Source organism: Papio anubis, chromosome 7 (genome assembly GCF_008728515.1).
Source record: "Papio anubis isolate 15944 chromosome 7, Panubis1.0, whole genome shotgun sequence".
NCBI lineage: Eukaryota > Metazoa > Chordata > Mammalia > Primates > Cercopithecidae > Papio > Papio anubis.
In genome coordinates, this window is record NC_044982.1 from 112,862,286 (window position 1) to 112,874,615 (window position 12,330).

Genomic DNA, 12,330 nt, shown 5'->3' on the forward strand with positions numbered 1-12,330 from the left:
TCCCCAGTAGCCGGGATTATAGACATGTGCCCAGCTAATTTTTGTATTTTTAGTAGAGATGGGGTTTCACCACGTTGGCCAGGCTGGTCTTGAACTCATGACCTCGTGATCTGCCTGCCTTGATCTGATGGTTTTATAAGGAGCTTTTCCCCCTTTTGCTTGGTACTTGTCCTTGCTGGTGCCATGTGAAGAAGGACGTGTTTGCTTCCCTTTCTGCCATGATTGTGAGTTTCCTGAGGCCTCCCCAGCCATGCAGAACTGTGAGTCAATTAAACCTTTTTCCTTTATAAATTACCCAGTCTTGGGTATGTCTTTATTAGCAGCGTGAAAACAAACCGCCATTTTTAAAGGATGATCAGTTTACCTCTTGTTCAGCCCCCAGCGGTGTTCCAGTGGGGTGGGGTTGGGGGGGAAGGCATACTTCTAGCATGGCTGATTTCAAGCTATCAACAAGACGCCCTTGGGGGAAATGTGCACAATGGGTTCTCGTGAGCAACTGACAGCTCCAGCGCACCCCTGCCACCCTCCACCCCCAGGAGAATATCATCTGTGAACCAACAGGGGTCTTGTCTGTTTTGTTGCCTTCAAGAGGCATTCAATAAACATTGCTGAATATATGAACAAATCAATGCAGGAAACCAGTTAGCCTGTTCAACTCCCTGGGTTTAGACTGGGCCCTAACTCCAACCACCAACTGAGCTGCACCCTGTCCCACAGCTAAGACAAAGACCCAGGCCTCATGCTGGCTATGCACTGAGCCCTGACCCTGCTCACACACTGAGCCCGATGCTGGTCACAGATTCAGCCCTAACTTTGGGCTCACACTGGGCTCAGACGCTGAACCTCGACAACCCAGCACTTAAAACACTCAAAGGTGGCTGGAGGTTCACAGAATGAGAAAGCGAGGCTGGCTCGTTATAGGGCGGCCTTTATGTGCAGGCTGAGAGCGGGCAAGCCACCCCCCTGGCAGCAAGGTCTCAGGGCGACTGAGGGCCCACGAGGCAACCCTCCCAAGCTCTGCCAGGGCTGGGAGCCCCTCCCGCCCTGCTGATCTGAACCTCCCATGGGCACACCCAGCCCACTTTCTCCAAGGCCACTCATCGAGGCCTGCAGGCCAGCTAATGGCTTCCTGGCCGCTCTGAAGGGATGCATTATTGATGGCTTGTAATTGATATGGAGCTGCCCAAGAGTGTCCCGCTGGAATTCAGGCCAGACAGCCAGAGGCCAGGGCTTGCCCAGCCCCAGGCCCACATGTGCAGATGTAGGCACATACACAGAAGCAAGTTTCAGCTAAAGAGATGAACTCCAAGTGTGTGGCAGTTCTCACATTCATTCATTCAGTAGGAAGTCAAGTAAACCATGGTGGGGCGATGTTAACATTCTGTTATGGGTTTTGGAATGAAAATGCCTTCCTCGGCTTGCAGGTAAAACCTGGATAGCCCCAGAAATGGGGGCTGTCAGCTGCATTGCAGGGAACAAGTCGCCTCTGAGAGCCAAGCACAGCCCTGGCGTGGTACTTATGGCAGGGGAGGCATGGTGTGTACACGGGCCAGAGGGCCAGAAGGTAAGGGACTGGGGAGCTCTGCCGGGGCCCCACCAGGCAGAGCCTGTAGCCACAGTAAGATGTTTAAAGAACAACTGGAAACCACTGGAATCCTCCAAACAGAAGGGTAGAGAGGTGGGAATGGCGGTGCACAGTGATCCAGACGAGCATTTTGAAAGGACTATGCTGACTGCAGAATGGATAACAGATTGGATGGGGCCAGAGTGGATATAGGAATGCGAACTGGGAGGCTACTGCAGCAGTCCATGCCAGAGACAAGGAGGTATGGATGAAGGTGGAGACAGTGGAGACGGAGATAAGAGGAGGGATAAGAGACTACCTTGCAGGTGCAATATCAGCACATGGCATGGACTGGAATGGGGATGAGGGAGAGGACAACCTGCTTTGGGGACAGATTTTGGCAAGCTTCACACCCAGAGGGTGTGGGGTGGCTGGATGCTGTCCATCTCGCCCTGAGAAGGAATGACTGACTCCTCAGAGGGGAAGCACACATGGGCCAAATGGCTCTCAGCCCAGTCACAGGCTGGGACAGCCCAGGGGGGCTTCAGGAGGTGCTAGCAGGACCCTTAGAGCTGGGCTCCTGGCTCCTCCTATGCTTATCATGGCCACATGTGCCTCCACAGTGTTTCCCTGGGGCCCTAGGACATCAGGGCCTCATGAGTCAGATGGGAAACTGAAGCCCGGAGGTGGGAAGGAGCCTCTTGTGCTGGGAGGGAGGGTGGGGGAAAGGCTAGGACCACATGGTGCTTCAGAAGCAAAGCAGGGGCCACAGCCTACACCCCTGGCTTCCAGCCCCCAAGACCTTGCACCAGGGAACTTGCAGCCTTATGGGCAAGATGGAAGTGACTCAGCCCAACAGAATCCAGGGCAGCTTGATGGTAGCAGGGGCCAGGAGAACAGGAAGTCACCAGAGGGAAAAGCAGGGGCTGGAGGCTGAGCCCTTGGCCCATCACTCCTCCCTCGCCCTGACTTTGGATGAACCTCTTTTCTTCCCCTGGCCTCGGTTTCACTGTGTATCCAATAAGGCAAATGGACTCACTGAACTCCCAAGTCTATGACGAGCTCTGTACCAGCTCCAGGACCCCACCCGGAGGGAATGAAGTGTAAGTGCAGTTAAGGCTCAGTACTGTCTTGAGAGCCATCCCCTACTCCCTGCCAAAATGCCCCATTCCCGGAGAACTGTCTCTTCAGAGAAAGATAACAGAATCCACAACCTCTAAAATGCATCATCAATGATGTGTAGCACACCATGAGAAGCATTCATCATGCAAATAAGCAGAAAAACATGATTGGTTATCAAGCCATAAAGCAGTTAATAGAAGCTGACCTGGGTAAATATTTGAGTGAACAGACAAGGACTTCAAAATAACTACAATTAATATGTTAACAAAAATACGGGGGAAAGACAGACAAAATGAGTGTAGTGTTTCAGCAGAGGGTTAGACTCTATAAAAAGAATCAAATCAAACTTTTAGAACCCTGATATACTGTATCTGAAATTGAGTAGTTGGTTGGATGGGTTTAACAGGAGACTGGACATAGTAGGCTTGTTGAAGACAGGTCTATAGGAAAATATCAAAACTTACAGCCATTGAAAAAGGAGAGAGGGAGAGAGAGAGAGAATGAATAGTGGAGCAGAGTAAGATCTAAGAGAAACGTGAGACATAACCAAACAGCCTCAGGTACAACTGGAGCTCCAAGAGGAGAAGAATGAGACAGGAGACAGGTGCAATGAATAAAGAAAGCATGGCCAAGAACTTCCCAAATCTAATAAAAAAAATCAAGCCACAAATTTAAGAAACTCCTAAGCAGAATAAATACCAAAAAACCCCACAGAAACCCACACGGAAGCACCTTGCAGTAAAACTGCTGAAAGCAGGAAGAAACACAACGGGACGGGGCTCCCCAGGGCTCACACGGGCCTGTACCTTGGGAAAAGAAGGTGCACAGTGGCTTTGATGAAGCAAATCTTCCACTGGCAAATGGGCCCGGTGGGAAAAAATAGACCATCCCTAGGCTTGGGAAGAATTAAAGTGCAGTCACATACCCATTTAGTGCACAACATTAGCTAAGTATTTCTAATCAGATAACCTGCCCAGATCATCTGGGATCCACAGGGAAGCCCGCAGTATGCATTACTGGAGTGAGTCAGGCCGCTTCCATCAGGGCCGGGCCTTTCCATCGGGGCTGGGCTTTTAATGCAAGATCAGGAGGGGTCAGACTCACCGGGGCGGCAGGACAGGCACACCCAGCGCTTCTCCACCTTTAATGGTCTGGTTGCGGAGTCCAGTTGACATGGGCCTTGTCCTGATCAATGCACACTTTGGCCAGAAGCTCGATGGTATCTAATGTAATAGCAGTAATTCTGCTCCATCCTATTAGTGCTGTCTGCACAGACTGCCCTGCCTTCAAACCCATCTGCTGTTAGGATAGCATCCAATGTTTATTTCCATTAGTTTCGCCATTGTTGGTAACAATAAAAATCAGGAGACAGTTGCAAACTAATGATTTAGGAGCAGAGTAAAGCTGAGATCGACCTTGGCCCCTTTCCATCCACTGTGAAGATGCCTGGTAGTTGGCCATAAATTTTAATTACGGCAAAAGGATAACATAAGTTATTCCTCTGATGGCTAATTTTATCAGCTAAATAGGCTTGTCATTAAAGCTATCGGCTGTTTTACAAATCACTTCCCATCTTAAAAAAAAATTTCACTTCCCACAGTGGAGATCCTGAATAATCCAGGTAACAAAGGCTATTGTGCTGAGCCGGGAACTTGTGGCCTCTGTAGGAAAAGAAGGAGCTCTCTGGAACGAGCCAGCCTCAAGCCCCATCCCTGGAGCCAGCATGGAACCACGGCTCTATTCCTGCTATTCCTGCCCTTTGGCCCCTTTTCGGAGCTGCTATCCCAGCCTCAAAGGCGAGGGACCTACGCAGAGCCATTGGCATTCTCTCACGGGTCCAGAAAACCAGCAGGCAATGGGATCCAGTGACAGCCCTGGATGGGGAGATGGGCCCTGGCTCCCAATCAGACCACCCACCACCTCTTACGTCTGCTCTGGCTCCTCCACATGAAAGACAGTGAAGGGGATGGAGGGAGGGGCATGACAGCTTCCTCTCCCCACATCTTCCTCCAGCAGAAATGCCTGCAGTTTGCGGGGTCAAGATTATCATCTTGTTTCTTCAGGAAACAGGCCAGGGAGACAGGGCATTCCTCCAGGAAGGACTTTGGTAAGTGTGGCTGTGCCGCCTGCTGTACTGGAACCGGGGAAAGGGTAGGGAATGTTGTGAGCCCATTGGCCTTGTTTTATGGGTTGGGTGACTGTGCAGGCGATGTTTTCTTCTTGGGCACAAAGACCACTTCTGACAGCATCTGGTGCCCCTAGTTGGTACTGTGTAACTGACTCTTGCCAAAAAAACAGGGGCAGAGCAATGTCACCATTTTCAGTCCTGGCCAATAAAAACCTGCTGTGCCCAATTCCCCAGCCTCATTTTCCTATCCACTGACTGGAGAAGACTCAGAGGACTTGGAGGAAGAAGGATCGGCTGGGCTTAGTGGCTCCCACCTGTAATTCCAGCACTTTGGGAGGCCGAGGTGGGCAGATCACTTGAGGTCAGGAGTTCAAGACCAGCCTGGCCAATATGGTGAAATCCCGTCTCTACTAAAAATACAAAAATTAGCCAGGCGTGGTGGCACATGCCTGTAATCCCAGCTACTCGGGAGGCTGAGGCAGGAGAATCGCTTGAACCCGGGAGGCAGAGGTTGCAGTGAGCCGAGATCATGTCACTACACTCCAGCCTGGGTCACAAAACGATACTCCATCTCGGGAAAAAAAAAAAAAAGTCACAAAATGGGAGCAGCCTGGAGGCCTGAGTGATTTGTGTGGAACGGAGGGTCCCTCCTCCACCCTGACCCATTGCAACCTGCATTGGACTATGATGAGAGTGACAAATGTACTCCTTCTATGTTAGGACACAGGTTTCTGGATTTGCCAGATGCAACAACTGGTGTTACTCACCCTAACTATCAGTGACGCAGGCAGACTCCTCTTTCTGGTGCAGGGAAATGGACATTGAAGCCCTGGGTTCCTTTCTTAGCCCCTCCATGAAAAACTGCAGGATCTGGGCAAAGAACAGCCTCTCTGAACCTCAGTCTTTCCATGTGAAGGGATTAATAGTACCCAGCCTGCCAACTTTCACCATCAAGGGAAAAATGAGCTAAAACATGACAGTGCATTTGTGAATGAGCAACCATCATACAGATACATTTAGTAGCATTTTATTCTCTTTTCTTTTTTTTTTTTTTTTGTGACTGAGTCTCGCTCTGTCACCCAGGCTGAAGTGCAGTGGCATGATCTCAGCTCACTGCAAGCTCCACCTCCCAGGTTCATGCCATTCTCCTGCCTCAGCCTCCCAAGTAGCTGGGACTACAGGTACCCGCCACCACACCTGGCTAACTTTTTGTATTTTTTTTTTTAGTAGAGACAAGATTTCACCATGTTAGCCAGGATGGTCTCCATCTCCTGACCTGCCCGCCTCGGCCTCCCAAAGTGCTGGGATTACAGGTGTGAGCCACCGCACCCGCCTGGTCTTTTTTTTTTTTTTTTTTTTTAACCCTTACTGAGAGCCTCCAGTGGACCAGATTTAATTTGATGTATATGGCATCCACATAATGTAGGCCTTGTTACTGCCAGTTTTCCCAATGAGAAGCTGAGGCTCAGGGGTTAAAAGGGAGATGACTGGTCACTGGTGGAGCTGAGGTTTGAATCTGGCTTGCTGGCTCCCTGAATAAGAGGATTCTTTCCATTTCTCCAAACTCTCTGACAAGGGACTCACCTTTCCCAAGGTCTAAGGATGTCCTAAGGGGCTCACAGGTCCCACTGGTCTCCTTGGAGTCTGGACTTTGAGTCACCCCAGATTGAGCCTCATCCCTCAATATTTTGCCAATGATCTCAGGGTGAATTGTGCTGAGGAAGGACAGCTTCAGAGAAGAGAAACTAACTTCCACAGTGGGCCAGGTCAAACCATACTATTTTGTACCAAAAGCTGTTACCAGGCTTAAAGGGGAAAGAGAAACTTCAGAATGTGTTTCGGAACTAGAGTGAGATCCGCACAAGGAGGTACATAAAAATCTCAGAGGTGGTTTTGTGAGGTGAGTCAGAAGAGTATATCGCTACATTGATTTAACCACTGCATCTAAAATGGCTTTGGTTTCTGAAGCAGCCAGGACAGAAAGACAGACCAGGCATCCACACCATCTTTCTGAAGGGCAGCCTCTAGCATCGTGACTTTGGAATCCATCTGTGTACCAGCAAGCCTAACTCATAATGAAATTCTGACCAGGATCCACCCCTCACCAAAAAATAAAAAAATTAAAAAAAGAATGAAAAAGAACTTCCACCTAAGGAATTGCTGAATTCAGGGGTCAGAGGCCATGTGCTTCTATCACAGCAGTGGGGAGTCTGGAAGGGACTGCAGAAGGCATGGCCAGGGCTTTGGAATGGTATGACTGACCAGCAGAGAGTCCTCCTTCCATCCCGGGATGCTCTAGGCACCCCTCCCCAGGTAGGGATCTGTTAAGGATGGGGTGTGCCCACAACCAGAAGAGATCAAAGGAATGAGGGAAGTGGTGAAGCCTGTCTCCTTGTCAAAGCCAGAGGGCCAGTGTGATCCAGGAGGGAAGGCACTGGAATGAGCGACAAGAGACCTGTTTTCGTCCTGGCCTCATAACTGCTGTGCCATGTTGGGCTCACCCATTCCCTTCTCTGAGCCTCAGATGCCCCATGTGCCAAATCCTGGATTGGGCCAGCTGCCCTCCCAGGGGCCTTTCATCTGTTATATAAGGTGGTTCTGGAGCACCCTGGGTGTGGGCCTGTGGCAAGAAATGAGCACCTTGGGTGTGGGCCTGTGGCAAGAAATGTAGCACAGAAGATGAAATGAATCAGATATTCATGCAAGAAACTGGCCAACAGGCTCACCTGAGAGTCTCCACAGGGTGACGGTAAGAAGCAATGTAATCTTTCTTAAAAAGTTAAGATGGGCTGGGTGCGGTGGCTCATACCTGTAATTGCAGCACTTTCGAAGGGTGAGGGGGGTGGATTACCTGAGGTCAGGAGTTCGAGACCAGCCTGGCCAACATGGTGAAACCCTGTCTCTACTAAAGATACAAAAGTTGGCCAGGCGTGGTGGCGGGCGCCTGTAATCCCAGCTACCTGGGAGACTGAGGCAGGAGAATCTCTTGAACCCGAGAGGCGGAGATTGCAGTGAGCTGAGATCGCGCCACAGCACTCCAGCCTGGGCGACAGAGTGAGACTCTGTTTCAAAAAAAAAAAAAAAAAAGAAAGTCAAGATGAAGAAACAGAGAGTAACTGTGCAGTGGAAACACCTGACACATGCTGCCCCAGCCAGGTGATCCAGGTAACATCACAGTGAGAAGTCACACGGCCAGCGTGTCCTCTTGATGTGACATGATGAGAATGGCACTTTCCCTCTGCAGTCTTCCTCCCAAAACCCACAACCCCAGGCTTACCCTGGGAAAAACATCAGATGAATCCCAACAGAGGGGCATCCTGTAAAACACCTGGCCAGTGCTCCCCAAAACCCTTCAGGTCATCAGAAACAAAGTCTGAGAAATTGCCACAGCCAGGAGAAGCCTAAGGAGACATGCTGACTGAATGTGATGTGGAGCAAATAGAGGACATAAAAGATTAAATACTAAGAACATCTGAGTACCGTATCAATGTGGGTTTGTGCGCTGTAACAAATGATACTAGCGTATGATGTTAATAATGGGTAGCCAGGCACAGGTGATATGGGAAACTCTGCACCTGCTTCACTATTTTTTGGTAAATATAAAACTGTTCTAAAAAATAAAGTTTATTTTTTTAAAAAAGAGCTCGGTGAAGTTGTGGCAAATACTTGTACAAACAAATCCCAGCAAGAGAGCAAGGGAGTGCAAAGTGTTTTTTGTTTTTTTTTTTTTAAGAGACAGAGTCTTGCTCTGTGGCCCAGGCTGGAGTGCAGTGGTGTCATTACAGCTCACTGCAGCCTCAAGCTTCTGGCCTCAAGTAGTCCTCCTGCCTCAGCCTTCCAAAGCACTGGGATTACAGGTGTGAGCCATTGCACCAGGCCAGGTGTTGTATTTAAACTTGGACCCTAACACATTTCATTGGTAAATGTCAATTTTTCAGGCAGCATACCTGAATTCAGTTTGGAAATAGCTTCATTACACTCTGAGAATTCCAGCAAGGAGAGAGAAAGAGTTTATCACAAAGAATACTAGACTGTCCTGGAATGGGGTTGGGGGTGCCATTGAGACCGCTGAGGGGAGCCAGGTCTGTGCCTGCAGTATAAGATACCCCATGCATAATCTGATCAATGTTTTCACCGAGTGCTAAGAGGTGCCATGAGTAGGAAAAAGGAAGCTGAACATGATGGGCTGGAAAAGAACAGTGTTCACAGTTAGGACGCCTGGTTCTATGCCCCTGGACTAGCTGTGTGCCGCCTGGGCGAGCCGCCACCACTGTTTTCTTATTTGTAAAATGGGTGTGTGGGGCAGGTGTGGTGGGGCTGGTAGACTCCCATCAGTTGCTACCCATCACATGTCAGGCTTTAGGTCACGCGATCTCAACACCATCCTTCAAGGATTCTATTACTACACACATTTTTCAGATTAGGAAAACCAAGGCCTATAGATGTCCCATTAATGCCCAAAGCCACAAGGCCAGTAATTGTTCTAAAGAGAGACGTATCTGGGTTCAAAGCCAGCTCGAAGTCTATTTAGAACCAAGTCTATTCTCAATCATTCCATGGGCTGCTGTCTCCAAAGGTCTAGCCATCCCTGACATTCCAGGGCCCGCGGTCTCATTTCCTCCAGAGTATCTGTTACCCAGTCAAGTCTCAAACCAGACCTGAAAATACAGCGTGAGCGAGGCGTCTGTCTGCTTCGCTCTGTGGAGCGGGCACCACAGACTCCAGGAGAGCAGCCCTCCTGGTCCCTCTGGCCAGGCAGCCCCCCACTGTCCCTGGCGGCCCCGCTGGGAGTCCAGCCTGTCTGGCCCTTTCTGCTGTCTTAACTAAGATGACAGGGTTCAGGTGTTTTTTAAATTAAAATGGTTTGTTTCTGTTCATCTCTTTTCCAGATGTCACTACCTGGAGGGAATCTGTCTTTATTTATTGGTTCTTTCCTGTGCAGAATGCAAGGGAGTTTCCTTCTGGCTGAGATCCCCGGGAAGGAGGCCACATGTGGAGAGTGACTTGAATCAGGACGGCAGCAACCTGGGGTCCCTGGGGGGCTCCGGACAGAGGTCATGGTGGAAACCCTGGGAGGTAGGGTTGCTGTTAGGATTTTCTCCTGGCCACGTGGCACATGTGTGGCTGAGGTGAGGCGTGTGGCAGGGTCAGCGCGTTCCCTGTGGGGCTGGGAGGCTGCGAATTTATGAGGGGCAGATGCAGCCCTATGTCCATGTCTTTCACGTTGCCAAATGCCGTGAAGTAGAGCATTTGTTTTCCTATTTGACAGCAGAATGAGAACTGCCTGATCGGCTTCCAGCCGCTTTCTGGATGACACCCTGGGCTTTCCTTTCCCCACTTCCCTGCAGCCCCCTCTGCCTAAAGCCAAGCTTCTCTCACCTTCTTCTCCAGCCTCTGTCCCCAGTCTTCCTATCTCCACCCTGCCCTCTCCATCCAGCCTCCAAGAGCAGCCAGAAGGCTCCATCAACAACTCACATCTGAGCAGATCCCCCAGTCCTGCTTTTAATTCTCCAGGCTTCCTCTGTCCCAGCAGGATAAAGCCCAAACTCTCTGGTCAGCCACAGAGCCCCTTCCCAAGCCTGTCCCCAATCCTCCTGCTGCCTCGCTCTGCTCACCCTCTACATGGCCCACTGCACCCACTCCCACACCCCACGCTATTCCCTCCGCCTGGTAGCCTTCTCCCCGGGGCCCTGCTCCACATCAGCGTCTCTGGAAAGCCTTCCCCACCCTGGCCTGCAGAGCCGGGGACGTGCCTGTGTGATGCAGGCATTGCACCAGATTTCCACTGCCTATTTATGGGCTGCTAAACCCCCTGAGTCACCCAGAGCCCCGTGAGGACAACGGCCACACCCTGTCCTGAGTGGCATCTGCATGCCCGGCACAAGCCCAGCACAGAGCAGCTCTGGACGGTGCTGGCTGACCACGCGATACGGCGAGAGAATGAATGAAGCTGATGCCAGCTCCTCAGGGTGGGAATGCTTCTCTTCCTAGTCTAGGATTCCACAGACTGCCCTGCTCCCAGGACACCTTGGACAACATGCCCCTGAAGGCCGTGTCCCCTGATGACCCCTCTTGTCATGCACAGGCATTCTGTGCTAAACGAAAGGTCATAGTGTTCCCAAAGCATATAAAAAGATTGGTTTCTTGACAGACATTCCAAGGAGATGATTCTGAAGACAGTGTGTGTGTATTCCTGTGGGGACATTTCCCAGGATCACTTTGTAGTGACATTCCACAGACGTGTCCCCCACCCCAAAACTATGAGAGGTTGGGGTTGGCCAGGGAGCCAAGAGGTACACTGAATATGCATTTACCAAGACCCGCAACACACACTGAATATGCATTTACCAAGACCTGCAACACACACTGAATATGCATTTACCAAGACCCGCAACACACACTGAATATGCATTTACCAAGACCTGCAACGCGCGGAGTGCTGGCTGGGGCTGGGGCATGGATGTGAGCTGGACAAGGCTTGCCTTCAGGGGGCATCCATTTCAGTGGGAAGAGCTGCCCCAGGTATAAAGGAGCACTGACCATGGCAGTGAGTGCCCAGTGCCCTGTGAATGCAGACAAGTGAGGGCAGCTGTGGGGGTGGGGGAGGGGGTGCAGAGACTGCTGACGGGGGGAACACGCTCTGTAGAGAGGCCAGGACTTGAATTAGACAGACAAAGCTTGCAAGGGGCAGGGATTTAGGCAAGGGGCACCATGCAACCAAATCCCAAGAGGTGGCATGGCACAGGGCTTGTCAAAATGACAGGTGACTCCACTTGGCACAATCAGGGTGTTTATGCACCAGACGCATGAGACAGGAGGTTGATGGGACGGGTGGACACATAATGGCCCATACGCCAGGTTAGACCTCAGCCCTGAGACCCCCTTGGAGACTGCCTGGGCACCCAGCAATGGGGGAGGAAGAGGGAGCCCAGGGGTGCCCATCCTTACTGCACTGCAAGCCAGAAGGACTCAGTGCCCATGTCAATATGAGGCCACGGGCATTCCTCCACTTTCACTGGCAGGACATGGGCTGGAAGACAGCCTGAGAAGAACTCGCCTGGCCCTGGGCACGGAGAGCCATAGGCTTGGTGTCTCTGGCTTGTGTAGTTGGGGGCAGTGGCCCTGTCCCCTCCCCAGAATCCATGGGGCAGAATGGGAATGACCATGCATGTCACTTGGCCCATCCCCCACATTCCCACCACCTTGCCAGTCCCCTCAGTAGCATTCCCACCTTACAGCCTGGGACCAGACTCTTCCCCGCACCCAGAGCTGCGCTTCTACAGAGCTCTCAGCCTTGCTGTGGGTTCCAGCAGCCACCCCCTCCTGAGCACCCCAATCCCCTTCCTCTGAACTCCTCTGTCCCACTCACATGGGAGCAGCCACCCTATTTTACAGAGGAAGGAACTGAGGGCAGAGGGGTGGCCTGACTTGGCTGGAGTCTGGAGGGGTGGGAGCCGCAGGGCTAGGCCTTGAATGCAGGTCTCTGGATGCCCAACAGGGTGCTCCTGGCCCAGCT

General features: G+C 51.3%; 1 protein-coding gene across 6 annotated transcripts in view; it reads right to left on the reverse strand.

The window, feature by feature from the left end:
* The window catches only part of TMEM266 (transmembrane protein 266), a 148,722-nt gene that overhangs the window by 16,109 nt on the left and 120,283 nt on the right, over positions 1-12,330 (reverse strand). The gene's annotated exons all lie outside the window — the stretch shown is intronic.